The 15,544-nt window shown below is 44.9% G+C and overlaps 1 non-coding gene across 1 annotated transcript; it reads left to right on the forward strand.

Annotated features, from left to right (window-relative positions):
• The first annotated feature begins 6,388 nt into the window (after nt 1–6,388).
• Nucleotides 6,389–6,460, forward strand: TRNAW-CCA (transfer RNA tryptophan (anticodon CCA)). The gene has a single exon. It is a non-coding gene; the product is annotated as a tRNA-Trp (tRNA).
• The last annotated feature ends 9,084 nt before the right edge of the window (nt 6,461–15,544 follow it).

A 15,544-nucleotide genomic window follows, 5' to 3' on the forward strand; every position in this document is an offset into this window, starting at 1 on the left:
GAAGCCTTGGGTCAGGCACCGTCACTTCTTCTGATTCAGCTCAGTCATCACTTTGGGCAGAATATGTTTTTCAATTCTACTGACCTCGGCCTGAAATCAATTTCTTATAGCACCCTAATGTGTGTTTTCTAAGTTGCTTCAGTCGTGTCTGACTCTTTGCGACCCCATGGACCATAGCCCACCAGGCTCCTCTGTCCATGGGATTTCCCAGGCCAGAAAACTGGAGTGGGTTACCATTTCCTTTTCCAGAGGGATTTCCCCAACCCAGGGATGAAACTTGGGTCTCCTGCATTGGCAGGCGGATTCTTCACACCTGACCCACCTGGGGAGCCCGATAGCACCTAATGGGATGAAAAGCCCCTGATGCTGGGAAAGATTGAGGGCAGGAGGAGAAGGGGATGACAGAGCATGAGATGGTCGGATGGCATTACCGAGTCAACGGACGTGAGTTTGAGCAAGCTCTAGGAATTGGTGATGGACAGGAAAGCCTGGCGTGTTGCAGTCTGTGGGGTCGCAAAGAGTAGCACGCGACTGAGAAGCTGAACAGCGACAGGAACAGAGAGTGACTTGGGTGGATATCGTGAAAAGTACACCTCATTTATTAAATAGGAAAATAAATACAGAATGAGGCCAGGAAGGAAGGCCTGACGGAGGGAAGGAGGGATGTAAGGATGGGAAAGAGGGAAGGGGGGAGAATGAAGGAAAGAAAGAGAAAAAGAAAGAAAGAAGACAAAGAAGAAATAAGAAAGTAAACAAGCCAACTCGTAGGAAGCAAAAGAAAAGGAAATCGCGGGGAACATCATTTTGGCAGAATGTGAAACAAGACTTCACACATTATTTTGGAGGATGCAAGTAAATTAAATCAATTATGGCCCCTTTGAAATAAAATCCCATGGATGCCACGGGATCTGAGAAGCAATGAAAGTAAACTACCTCGGATGATGGAAAAAAAAAATTGAAGTACACCACACAGAGACGGCAAAATTGGAGAGAAAAGCAATAGCATGATAAAGATGAAATGAAGGTGGAGAGTACCAGATCGCAGAGCAGAAAGACTTGAAGGAGTTAGACGGGGAGGTTAGACTTCAATAATCTAAGCTACACAAAATAAAGAACTCAGATTCAACATGTGTTCAGACCGAAACATGATAGCGGCATCCGGACAGAAAACAAGCTGAATTTATGCCGCGCTCATAATCCTTTGAGAAGGGATTTTGGAGGCAGACTTTTTAATCAGTGATGGAGTGACCTAAAAGGCAGTAATTACTTGAGACACCCCCAGGGGGCAAATCACAGAGATGGAACCATTTCCTACCCTGAGCTGTCGTCATTCAACTGTAAATGTTACGGGGAAGATATTTCCAAACACGGGAGACCTGGGGAAACAGAAAGCAGCCCTTCTCAAAAGGAAAAGGGAATCTGAACCCAGCCGGTCACGTAGATGAATGTTAAAGCCCAAAGCAACATACCGGGGATGGTAAAAAGCACCAAGGCAGGTGTTTGCCACGCATAATTTATCTGTTATACAAATGCAAAAAGTAGCATTGTCACACTGATCCAAAGTAGGGATGGATGGGGAGACAGTGTCAGGACTAAGTTGAAATATGTCTCTCGATCGCTCTTCACAAAACAAGCGGACCTTTCAAAGATGATAGACAGTGATAGAGGTTTATGGGTATTATTCAAGAGTTTGGAGGACCCACTAGAACAACGAGACACAATGAAATAGTGAAAGCGAGGCAGAAAAGAATAAGGCAGGATGATCATTATGTTTTGAACATCCATATCTTTGTGAATAGGGATCAGTGCCAGGTTTATGCAGATAAGACAGGGACTTGCCTAGGTGGGGTCAGTGGCTAGGAATCCACCTTCCAGTGCAGGGGACACAGGTTTGACCCCTGGTCCCGAAAGATCCCATATGCCCTGGGGCAACTAAGCTCGTGTGCCAGAACTGTGAAGTCTGCCCTAGAGACCTTGCTCTGCAACAGGAGAAGCCCCAGCAATGAGAAGCCCCACACAGCAACTAAAGAGTAGCCCCCGCTGCCCACAACTAGGGAAAGCCCACGCTCAGCCGCAAAGATACAGCCAAAGTAAACAGATAAAGATGAGGATAAAACAAGGAAGGATTTTGAATATACTTACAGCTGGTATTAATCAACTTGAAAGTTGGACCATAGATGATGCAATGTCCATATTTGGGAAGGAAAGTAAAAACACACACACACAGAAACACAAAATCAGTTATTCAAACTCATGTCCATTGAGTCGGTGATGCCGTCCAACCGTCTCATCCTCTGTCGTCCCCTTCTCCTCCTGCCTTCAATCCTTCCCGGCATCAGTGTGTTTTCCAATGATCTGGCTCTTCACATCAGGTGGACAGAGTATCGGAGCTTCAGCATCAGTTTTCCTTCTGAATATTCAGGACTGATTTCCTTTCGGATGGCCTGCTTGGATGTCCTTGCAATCCAAGGGACTCTCAAGAGTCTTCTCCAGCACCAAAGTTCAAAAGCATCAGTTCTTCAACACTCCGCTTTCTTTATGGTCCAACTCTCACATCCATACGTGACTACTGGAAAAACCATACTTTTGACCAAACCTTTGACCAAACCAGACCTTTGTTGGTAAAGTAATGTCTCTGCTTTTTAATATGCTGTCTAGGTTGGTCATAACTTTTCTTGCAAGGAGCAAGCATCTTTTAATTTCATGGCTGCAGTCACCATCTGCAGTGATGTTGGAGCCCCCCAAAATAAAGTCTGTCACTGTTTCCACTGTGTCCCCATCTATTTGTCATGAAGTGATGGGACCGGATGCCATGATCTTTGTTTTCTGAATGTTGAGTTTTAGGCCGGCTTTCTCACTCTCCTCTTTTCACTTTACTGTGGCAATCCACTCCAGCACTCTTGCCTGGAAAATCCCATGGACGGAGGAGCCTGATAGGCTACAGTCCATGGGGTTGCAAAGAGTCGGACACAACTGAGCAACTTCACTTTCACTTTACTAAAGAGCCTCTGTATGTTCCCTTACATCTCAGTTTAGCAAGACCGTCTCTGATTTTAGTCTGGGTGTTCCGATAGAGAAGAAAGCTGCTCATTATTTGTTCCCTTTTTTGTTCTCTGTCCATGTGGATCAACTATCTCTGACGTCACTTGCTCCCCATTAGCAGTAGCAAGGAACAGAGAAAAATCCATAACGTTTTCTCCTTCGAGTCGACTGAAACCCTGAACTGCATTTTGTGAAAATAGTATATTGATCAAACTCATCAATATAAATAACTTGGAATAATCATTAAAAAAACCCTCAAGTCCCATTCAGGATTTTTGGCGGATGAAAATACATAATGAAGAGAGCTATCAGGATGACAGCATTGTCCAGCTGATCGTACCGGACTGAAGGAGATATAATAGGAAATTGGCTTCCTCAAGTCAAAACAAAATAATGTTGTTATACCCTGGCATTCTCAGAAAGGTATTGCTTTGGAATTTTTAGACTTTTCATGCTTTATAAGTGTGGGCAGTAAGGGAGAAAACAGAAAACACTGAGGAGAGAAGAATATATATAAGGATCTGTCTTTAAAAATCCACTCTTAGGGGACCTCCTGGTGGTGCCAGGATCAAGACTGCGCTTCCAGTGCAGGGGTCTGGGTTCAATCCCTGCTCAGGGAGGTAGATCATGCATGCTACAATGAAGACCAAAGACCTCACATGCGGCAACCAAGACCCAGAGCAGCCAAATAAGAAAAAATATATATATATTTAAAAAAATTCTGATATTGGGACTTCCCTGATGGTCCAGTGGCTAAGACTCTGCACTCCCACCCAGCGTAGGGAGTCCAGGTTCACTCTGGACTCCCTAGAATAACTAGATCCCACACGCCACAACTAAGATTTGATGCAGCCAAATAAATAAATATTTTTTTAAAAATGTGATATAGTATAGTGAAGTCGCTCAGTCGTGTCTGACTCTTTGTGACCCCATGGACTGTAGCCTACCAGGCTCCTCTGTCCATGGGATTTTCCAGGCAGTAGTCCTGGAGTGGATTGCCATTTCCTTCTCCAGGGGATCTTCCCAACCCAGGGATCCAACCTGGGTCTCCAGCATTGTAGACAGAGGCTTTACCGTCTGAGCCACCAGGGGAGTGCCCAATCTAATATTAACCATGTATTTTTTTTTAAGTTTGGCTTTCTTTATTATTTATTTCTTTTAAAAAATTTATTTTAATTTAAAAAGTCAGCATTAAATTCCAATAGCATACAATGCACGGTATTCAAATATATACAAGTTAAACAAGTTGAAATGTACCTTTAAAATAGACAAGCTAACGCTTTTTAATGTATTCACGGACTTACCACCACCACAGTCCAGGTCAGGACATTTCTTTCCTCTGAAAAGAAGCCTTCTACCCACTAGGTCACTTCTCATTCCTGGTCACCTCGATGCCCTTGGAGACCATGAATCTACCTTCTCTCTGTAGGTTTTCTTATGCTGCATGTTGTAAGTGAAAAAGCACACAGCCTGTGTGGTTTTTCGGGATCTGGCATAGTGATTTCAAGGTTCACCCATACTGAAGCCTGTGTGATTGGTACATTGAGGTTTCGTGAAGTTGCTCAGTCGTGTCCGACTCTTTGTGACCCCATGGACTATAGCCCATCAGGCTTCTCCATCCATGAAATTTTCCAGGCAACAGTCCTGGAGTGGGTTGCCACTTCCTTCTCCAGAGGATCTTCCTGTCCCAGGGATTGAACCCGGGTATCCCGCATTGTGGGCAGATGCTTTTACCATCTGAGCCACCAGGGAAGCCCAGTTGGTACATTCTTCTTTGTTATTGCTGTTCAGTCGCTCAGTCGTGTCTGACTCTTTGCGCCCCATGGACTGCAGCAGGCCAGGCCTCCCTGTCCTTCACCATCTCCCGAAGTTTGCTCAGACTCATGTCCACCGAGTGAGTGAAGCTGTCTAATCACCCTATCTCATTCCTTTCTATGATCCGGTAATATTTTGTGACTATATGGACAGAACACACTTTGTTTTTCTATTCACCCACCCATGGACATTTGCAAGGTTTCCATTAGCTTAGCTATGATTACAAACAGCACTGAATGTCCACGGACAAGTTCTACGACGGAGACATGCTTTCTTACACAACCTGGAGTGGAATTGCTACATCACAGTAAAGATGTATCATGAAAGATTGGCATTCGCCTTTATTTCAAAGAAAATGCAAGATTGTATGTGTGTGTTTGCCAACGAGTGTGTACGACAGAGCCTAGCCCACCTAGTACATGATACACTGTGTCATGTGATTTATATCAGCCCCACATGTCTAGTACCCAAGATCACTGGAGCCTGTCTTTCAGCTTCCAGATACAACTTGTGTTTCTAAACCTCCTCTCTTTCTTGGTTCTTTTCTCTATACAGAACGCCTTCTGTGAAGAGTGTAGGCAGGGCTTTTCCTCAGCTCCTGGCCTACGTGATTTCCTTATCATACACACTCCCATCACTCATTTTAAATTCACTTTTAACTGCTCATGAGTATATTAGAAATGTGCCAGTATTTGTGATTAGCACAGAATCAGAGTCGTAGAGCTGCTGCTGCTGCTGCTAAGTCGCTTCAGTCGTGTTCGACTCTGTGCGACCCCACAGATGGCAGCCCGTCAGGCTCCCCCGTCCCTGGGATTCTCCAGGCAGGAACAGTGGAGTGGGTTGCCCTTTCCTTCTCCAAAGCATGAAAGTGAAAAGTCAAAGTGAGGTTGCTCAGCCGTGTCTGACTCTGAGCGACCCCATGGACTACAGCCTACCAGGCTCCTCCGTCCATGGGATTTTCTAGGCAAGAGTACTGGAGTGGGATGCCACTGAATCAGAGTCGTAGAGCAGGGAGCCTCAAATTCCTCTCTTACAAGCATCTTAAGTTTCTTTATGGGACTTCCCTGGTGGCCCAGTGGTTAGAAAATCTGCCTTGCAGTTCAGGGGACATAGGTTCGAGCCCTAGTCCAGGAACTAAGATCACACATTGCACAGAGCAGCTAAACCCTTGAGTGTAAATAAATATATAAATGTGTAAATAAATACATAAATAAATGTACATATATTAAAATAATTTGTTTTTCTTACTCCCCCATCATGTCTGAAACTAGCAGTTTTTCTTTGAATTAACTTGAAGCATTCACCGACTGAAATGCATGAGAGAATTCTAAATGTCCTTTGTACAGTCCAGGAACTCTGGCAGTTAATAAAAATCTTAACAATGGAAAAAATGTGAAAGGGAATTAACTTTTACAGTCTTCTGTTGCTCACTGAAATTTAGTTGGTGGTAGGAGAAAAAAAGAAAAAAAAAAAGGATCGAAATGTAGCCATGAGAATAGAAAGATCTGATTATTTAAATCATCCAAGGTTTTCCCTGATAGCTGAGTTGGTAAAGCATCTGCCTCCAATGCAGGAGACCCTGGTTCCATTCCTGGGTTGGGAAGATCCACTGGAGAAGGGATAGGCTACCCATCCAGTATCCTTGGGCTTCCCTGGTGGCTCAGCTGGTAAAGAATCCGCTTGCAATATGGGAGACCTGGGTTCAATCCCTGGATTGGGCAGATCCCCTGGAGAAGGGAAAGGTTACCCACTCCAGTATTCTGGTCTGGAGAATTCCATGTACTGCAGCACACCAGGCTTCCTTGTCCTTCACCAACCCCCAGAACCTGCTGAAACTCACGTCCATCGAGTCGGTGATGCCATCCAACCATCTCATCCTCTGTCGTCCCCTTCTCCTCATGCCTTCAATCTCTCCCAGTATCAGGGTGTTTTCCAAGGAGTCAGTATTGGACTTTCAGCTTCAGCATCAGTCCTTCCAATGAATTTTCAGGACTGATTTCCTTTAGGATGGACTGGTTTGATTTCCCAGACCAGGATTTATGACCTGCTATCTGGAGCTTGTATCCTACCTCTAAAATTCTTGCCTATGAGTACAATGCAGGTCAGGTTACTGGGTCTGTGGGTTGTTTGGAGGGACAGTCTGGCAGTTATTATCTCTTAACACTATATGATGACAGAGAGTGAGAAGTAAGCATCTGTCATTGAAGGCATCCACTCTATAATTACTTGGTTATGGTAGAACTAGCAAAAAGAGATAGTAACTTACAGCCTAAAGATTCCAGCAGCATTAATAAACACACATTGATTATGGGATGTACTTGTAGATCATTTTCAAGACTGGATATCTGGTATCTGTTGGCATTTGACACTGTTAAAGTGCTTGGGAAGTTGGGATTGTTGTGTTAGTAACTTGTGTCCGACTCTTGCACCCCCACAGACTGTAGCCCACCAGGCTGCTCTGTCCATAGGATTTTCCAAGCAAGAATACTGGAGTGGGTTGCCATTTCCTTCTCCAGGGGATCTTCCCAAGCCAGGGATTGAACCCGCATTGCACCTGCATTGCAGGTGAATTCTTTACCATCTGAGTCAAGATAAAAAAAACTATAGTTCTTGGACTTCACTGATGGTCAGTGGCTAAGGCTCCAGGCTCCCAATGCAGGGAGGCATGTGTTCGATTCCTGGTCGAAGAACTAGATCCCACACGTCACAATGAAGATCCAGTGCAGCCTAATAAAAAGTAACAAACGAACAAAAAACTACAGAACCAGGTAGCTGTCAACACAAGGACCTCACTGGATAGGTCAGACTTCTGTACAACTGAGTCTTTACCCCCGCATGATGCTTTTCTTGGCTTCTGATATTCATAATAAATGAAGCCTTTGCCATGGAGAAGAGTGAGCTTGCAGGAAGTTTTAAATTTCCATTGTGTTAGATTTCAGACTGCCTGCATGCGTGCTGAATCGATGCAGTCGTGTCTGACTCTTTGGTGTCTGACTCTTTGCGACCCCGTGGACTGTAGCCCACCAGGCTCCTCTGTCCATGGGATTCTCCAGGCAACAACACTGGAGTGGGTTGCCATGGCCTCCTCCAGGGGATCTTCCTGACCCAGGGATTGAACTTGTGTCTCCTTGGTCTCCTGCATTGGCAGGTGGGTTCTTTACCACTAGCACCACCTGGGAAGCCCTCAGACTGCGTCCACTGCGTGATTATTCCTGTCTAGGGATGGGGGAGCCTGGTGGGCTGCCGTCTATGGGGTTGCACAGAGTTGGACACGACTGAAGCGACTTAGCAGCAGGAGCAGCATGTTGTTGTCCTAAAGCATGGAGTAAGGAAAAGACACTGTTTATCACCCCCACACTGAAAGCTTTTGACAACGTTGATGAATGCCAGTAGGTACAATGTCTCCTACAATCTGTTGCTGTTGTTCAGTTGCTAAGTCGTATCCAAGCCACCCGTGGACTGCAGCACGCCAGGCTCCCCTGTCCTTCACTATCTCCCAGAGTTTGCTAGTCCTGGCTCAATTATAGAGCAAATGTTTGTTTTTGCAGGTCAGCTGACCTCAGAACACTGAGGGCTATTTCAATAAGCCAGAGAGAAAATTCAGCTCCATCTGGTCCATGCTTTCCAGGGATCTGCCATGGATCTGGTATTTGTTTCTTTATGGTTCCCTGTGTCATCCCTGGACTTCCCTGGCGGCTCAGATGGTAAAGCGTCTGTTTACAATGCGGGAGACCTGGGTTCAATCCCTGAGTCGGGAAGATTCCCTGGAGAAGGAAATGGCAAACCTCTCCAGTACTCTTGCCTAGAAAATCCCATGGATGGAGGAGCCTGGTGTCCATGGGGTCACAAAGAGTCAGACATGACTGAGCTGTTCTTCAGTTCTTATCAGATAACCTACTTCCATGTTGAATACAGAGTAGATGGTTTTCCAGGAGAAAATCTGTCCTAAACCAGTCAATCCTAAAAGACATCAACCCTGAACATTCATTGGAAGGACTGATGCTGAAGATGAAGCTCCAATCCTTTGGCCACCTGATGCTATGGTTTTTCCAGTATGGATGTGAGAGTTGGACCATAAAGAAAGCTGAGCACTGAAGAATTGATGCTTTTGAACTATGGTGCTGGAGAAGACTCTTGAGAGTCTCTTGGACTGCAGAGAGATTCAACCAGTCAATCCTAAAAGAAATCCGTCCTGAATGTTCATTGGAAGGACTGATGCTGAAGCTGAAGCTCCAATACTTTGGCCACCTGATATGAAGAGCTGACTCACTGGAAAAGACCCTGATGCTAGCAAAGATTGAGGGCAGGAGGAGAAGGAAAACATAAATATTTAATGTCTCACTGCCCCTAAGGAAATAAAAAGGGGATTCGTAGAGAATGGTAGAGAGCTAAAGGGTGTACAGGAGGAACCGAAATGGGAAGGTTCGCTGAGGCGAGGGGTCATCTGAGATGTAAAGAATGGTGGATGGATGTTACTCAAAATTGGAGGAAAAGAGGGCTTCTAGTAGGGGGTAAAGACTGAAACTACAAGGAGAAGTTTTAAAATGCACACGAGAAATTCAACAGAGTGGATGTAACTGGGCAGGTAAACGGAGAAGAAAGGATCCTAAACTATCCTAAACCATCCTCTGGTTTAGGATGGTGACAGCAAGTCATGAACTGGGAAGAAAAATTCATCCAGCTAAAGGCTACAATTTTCTAAGGAAAAGAATATTTTGTTCAGAGTTGGTCTACTCTATCTTTTCTTTCTTTCTCTTTCTTCCTCTCTCTTTCCTTCTATTAATATCTTGTATTATCTACCTTGTATTACCTATCTATCTACTGGGGCTTCCCGAATGGTTCAAGTGGGTGAAGAATCCACCTATGGTATCTGGGTTCCATCCCTGGGTTGGGAAGACCCCCTGGAGGAGGAGGAAATGGCAACACACTCCAGTATTCTTGCCTGGGAAATCCCATGGACCGAGGAGCCTGGTGGGCTACAGTCCATGGGGTCCCAAAAGAGTCAGACAAGTCTGAGCGACTAAACGATCTATCTAGTATCTATCTTCTACCCGTCACCTCTCTATATTTATCAGTCCTTTCTTTCCACCCACTGAAGTACTCATCCACCCATCCCTGTATCAATCTATCTACTTGTCAATCAACTGTCTACATCTATGTATGTATCTATAATTTATCTATGTAGACCATTAGATCAGCGAATGAAGGCATGGATAGATGGATCAGTGGACGGAGAGACGCAGAGACAGATAAACACAGACATAATCATACACACTTAATATTAATTATATGCACAGGTTAAGGGGCTAGATAAACACAGGAGGTGCCATGCAATTCCGGGCCCGAGCCGCCGACCAAAATGCCATCTGAATCCAACCCACTCTCCTTCAAGAAGTGGGGAGTGATAGAGCCTTCCCAATGGGAAAAAAACCCAGAATCTAGTTCCCTAGTGGTCCTAGTGATGGTAAGGGATGATGAAATCACACTTTTTATCTATCTCAAACACCTTTCACATGTCCCTCTGTGTGGCCGAACCCAGAAAGAAAATGTACGTTCTCTGTTTCCCCTGCAGACCAAGATTTATCTCTGCAATTCATATCTTTTTGTCCCTTCCTATGTAAACTTTTTTTTGATGACGGGGCGTGAATACATCATAAAAATGGCTTAAAAATAAATGTACGTATTTCTGAAGGAGGCAAAAACACGGAAGCACCACGGTATCAAGAAATAGCTCGCTGCTGGCCGCTAGAAGCCTTCCCCGGCACTCTCTCCATTTGCCCTGGAGGCAACCTCTAACCTGAATTTCGTTAACAATCGCCTCCTTGTTCTTTTCTCAACTTTTATGCCTGTGAGTGCAAATTTTGTATTTCATATAGACAGGCCTGTGGGCATATGTGTTGTTTTTCTCCAGACTTCTTTCCCCCCTCGTTACAGAGCTCCATTCAGATATTCCAAGCATAACAGGGAAGAAACCTGACTCTGTGTTAAATGTTTTTTTTTTTTTTTTACTTTAACCTCTCTCTCCTATAGCTTTTGCTACTAAGTGGATGTTCTTTGGAAGGAATGATGTTAAAGCCGAAACTCCAGTACTTTGGCCACCTCATGCGAAGAGTTGACTCATTGGAAAAGACTCTGATGCTGGGAGGCATTGGGGGCAGGAGGAGAAGGGGATGACAGAGGATGAGATGGCTGGATGGCATCACTGACTCGATGGACGTGAGTTTGAGTGAACTCCGGGAGTTGGTGATGGACAGGGAGGCCTGGCGTGCTGTGATTCATGGGGTCGCCAAGAGTTGGACACGACTGAGCTACTGAACTGAACTGAACTGTCTTTTGTCCATTTCTTTCCTTGACAGATTTTATTTTTGATACATCACGATTAAAATTGTCAAATATTAAGAAAGAGAAGGAATGTTGCCACCATTTGCGCTTTTTTCCCATCTATTTGCCATGAAGCAATGCGATCAGATGACATGAGCTTAGGGGTTTTTTGTTGTTGTTGTTTTAATAGCCTGAAAAAAACACAATAGTCCATTGTCAAGGTTCTGAACGTTCAGAGTATAACACTGTCGGGGTCATACAGAGATAAAAAGTTGCGGAACAGGCAATAAGCAGTCATACAGAGATAAAAAGTTGCAGAACAGGCAATAACAGTTTTGTTGGAGGTCCACAGGCACACCCTGACCTGTAATGCACAAGGTCGGCTGCAAGAAGAAAGGATTCCTGCATCAAGATGTGTGAAGAGCAACGCCCATCCCCTCTCCTTTCAGGATAAAATGAATCTCAATTCTGACTTGGGGGAGACGGTTCTTTGGGACACATCAACCGTCTTCCAGGTCTGCTGGCTCTCTGAATAAAGTCACTATTCCCAACAGCTTGTCTCTCAATGCAGGAGACCCCGGTCCGACTCCTGGATTGGGAAGATCCCCTGGAGAACGGATAGGCTACCCACCCCAGTATTCTGGGGCTTCCCTAAGTGGCTCAGATGGTAAATAATCCACCTACAATGCGGGAGACCTGGGTTCGATCCCTGGATTGGGAAGATCCTGCAAAGGGAGACATGGCAACCTACTCCAGTATCCTCTCCTGGAGAATCCCCATGGACAGAGGAGCCTGGTGGGTTACAGTCCACAGGGGTCACAGAGAGTCAGACACAACTGAGCAACTAAGTAAGCACACCATTTCGCATAACGGATGAGTCCATGCGATCCTTGGCAGACGAGGTGGGTCAGTTCCACCTGAAGCTCTTTTCAAAAATGCAGCTGTGCATATCATGCATTATATTATCTGGTTCACGGAGAATGTAATCATGAATAGGATTTCTGGGACTTGATTTAGACTCAGCTGGCTGAAAGCAATATTCAGAAGGCGGACTCTACACCGCTTCTGTGATTTCTCACGGGAAGACGAAAATACAGACTCCGCTGTGCTTTTTTGTGCCCCTGGATTACAGAGTATGGATCTCAGCTCCAAGGACTGTGGACAGTGGTATTAAGCATTTGCTTTGCTTGGCTCAGATCTACCTTGGCACAGAAGCTAGGGTGTAAGATTTGCAGTCTTGGGCTGAAAGACTCAATGAACTGAATGAGTGGAACTCAGATGACCTGAAATTCCCCGAAGTCCCAAACCCAACAGAACTACAACTGATCCTTCAAACCATCCGTCCTTTCTGTGTGGTGACTTACTCCTTCTTACCTGCAAAGCCTGCAGGACCAAACCAGAGGCTGTTGCTTTGCAAAACGAATCCCATTCTCATCAAGCCACACCCCTAAAAGACCAACAGTCACCAGACACATGATTCTTGCCTGGAGAATCCCAGGGACGGGGGAGCCTGGTAGGCTGCCATCTATGGGGTCGCACAGAGTTGGACATGACTGAAGCCACTTAGCAGCAACAGCAGCAGCAGCAGCAACAGGAAGAAAAGTACCATGACCCCGGACAGGAGGAAGCAACATACAGGCCAAGGAAATGGGATGTATTACAAACCATGGCCTTCAGTTTCAATAAAAATAAACCAGAGGTGTCAATACTCTGAAACTGTAAATCCACAGAAGACAGAACCCAGTAATGCTGACCAAGTAAAAAATGCAAAGGTCTTCATAAGGACGAAGTGTTTACGTGGGTGCTAAGTCATTTCAGTCGTGTCCGACTCTTTGAGACCCCGTGGACTGTAGCCCACCAGGCTCCTCTGTCCATGGGATTCTCCAGGCAAGAATACTGGACTGGGCTGCCATTCTCTCCTCCAGGGGATCTTCCTGACCCAGGGAGGAAACTCAGGTCTCCACCACTGGGTATGGATTTAGAAGAAAAGAAAGACAAAGTCTCATTAGAAATGATACATGCATCCTAATGCTCATGGTAGCATTATTTATAATATGCGAGCCCAAGTGCCCATCAACAGACGAATGGATAAAGAAGGTGTGAGGAGTATGCCTGGCAGCTGCTGCTGCTGCTGCTGTCCGACTCTGTGCGACCTCATAGATGGCAGCCTACCAGGCTCTTCTGTCCCTGGGATTCTCCAGGCAAGAATGCTGGAGTGGGTTGCCATTTCCGTCTCCAACTGTAACTTGCCGTTGTGTATTGAAATAACGTTTTAGTTATTTGGAAACTAACAGCCCCAAGCCATCTTGCGAAATTTGCAAACCAATTATGTCGGCAGAGCATGGGGTATTTACTTTGCGGCATGCTCTTTGATTACTGAAGTTTGCCCGTGGATGTAAGTGGTTATGCAAAGCACACTTGTGGACGTCTGATTCACCCATGCGGTTGTATCTTTACTGCTGTTAGTGCTAAAACCAGCACTTCAGAGTGCTAAGCTGTGGTTCCCTCTGATGTTTTATCTGAGGCAAAATATTGCCTTCTTTGCCAGGATGGGCCAGGTTTCTCTTCAGAGGAGGTAGCGGAAGAGGAAGAAAAATAGCCTTGTCCTTTTGGTTTCAAGAGTTATAAACTAAGCAGTGGTCCACAAGACAGATGAACAAGCTTGAGAATTTTGCTTGCCTCAACTTTGGAGTTTTTCTTTTGCTTTATTAAATCGGGTCCCCAAAGGTAGAGAGTCTTGTCCATATTTAAATCACGACATTTTCTTGCTTTATCCCTGCTCTTTGAGGGCGTGTAGATAATTGTCCTGGACGAGCCCCCGGGGTTCGGGGGGGATACTTGTTCTTAAAGCTGATCCTCCAAGTAATGAGAGACGTCATAGCTTAAAGGGCCCCTAGAATGCACTGTTGCAGTACTTGTCTTATTTCCTAGGAGCAAACCAGATGCTAATATGAAATACAGCGTTCTGCGTGTGTCCACATTTGGTACTTGTAATTTTTGCTATGGAAGCCAGTTGTTGGGTTGGGTTATTTTTTTTTTTTTTTTATGTTTTGGCTCATTTAGCAAAGATAATTCTTTTTTCTTTTTTTTCCTGCCACTGGCTTCCGATTTCAGTTCTATTCAGATGTTCCCAACGGTGTAAGACGATGTTACTCTGTGAATGATTTATTTACGGTCATGTTTAAAAATGGACATAAAGGCTATTACAGTTTAATATACTCTTTTCTAGAAATTGTAGATTCTTATTTGGATCAAGTCCTGGACTTATAACATATATAATATATATGAGAAGATATATATAATATATATATCAGAGTATATTAACAAGAATATACACATATATATTCACTATATATGATATATAGCATAAATATATTGTTGAATATATATATTCTGCTATATATATCATATAGCATATATGCTCTAAAGTTGCTTCAGTCGTGTCTGACTCTGTGTGACCCGTGAGCGGCAGCCCACCAGGCTCCCCGTCCCTGGGATTCTCCAGGCAAGAACACTGGAGTGGGTTGCCATTTCCTTCTCCAATGCATGAAAGTGAAAAGTGAAAGTGAAGTCGCTCAGTCGTGTCCGACTCTGTGCCACCCCATGGACTGCAGCCTACCAGGCTCCTCTGTCCATGGGATTTTCCAGTCAAGAGTACTAGAGTGGGGTGCCATTGCCTTCTCTGATATATATATATATATATATATATATATATAGTCTAGCATAAATATATAGTCCGGTATAAATATATCATATATGTCTAGTTCAATGGCACCACTCCAGTACTTTTGCCTGGAAAATCCCATGGACGGAGGAGCCTGGTGGGCTGCAGTCCATGGGGTCGCTAGGAGTCGGACACGACTGAGCGACTTCACTTTGACTTTTCACTTTCGTGCATTGGAGGAGGAAATGGCAACCCACTCCAGTGTTCTTGGCTGGAGAATCCCATGGACAGAGGAGCCTGGTGGGCTGCCATCTATGGGGTCGCACAGAGTCGGACACGACTGAATCGACTTAGCAGCAGCAGCAGCAGCAGCAGGACTTCCCTTGTAGCTCACTCAGTAAAGAATCTGCCTACAGTATAGGAGACCCAGGTTCGAGCCCTGGGTTGGGAAGATCCCCTGGAGAAGGAAATGGCAACCCACTCCAGTACTCTTGCCTGGAAAATCTCATGGACAGAGGAGCTTGGTGGGCTGCAGTCCATGGGGTCGCAAAGAGTCGGGCATGACTGAGTGACTAACTCAACTCATGTCTAGTTCTTGTATATATATATTGTCTATGATAAATATATCATATATATATCCAAGCATATATATTCTAATATATATGTTCTTGGAGAAGGCAATGGCAACCCACTCCAGTATTC

Source organism: Bos mutus, chromosome X (assembly GCF_027580195.1).
Source record: "Bos mutus isolate GX-2022 chromosome X, NWIPB_WYAK_1.1, whole genome shotgun sequence".
Taxonomy (NCBI): domain Eukaryota; kingdom Metazoa; phylum Chordata; class Mammalia; order Artiodactyla; family Bovidae; genus Bos; species Bos mutus.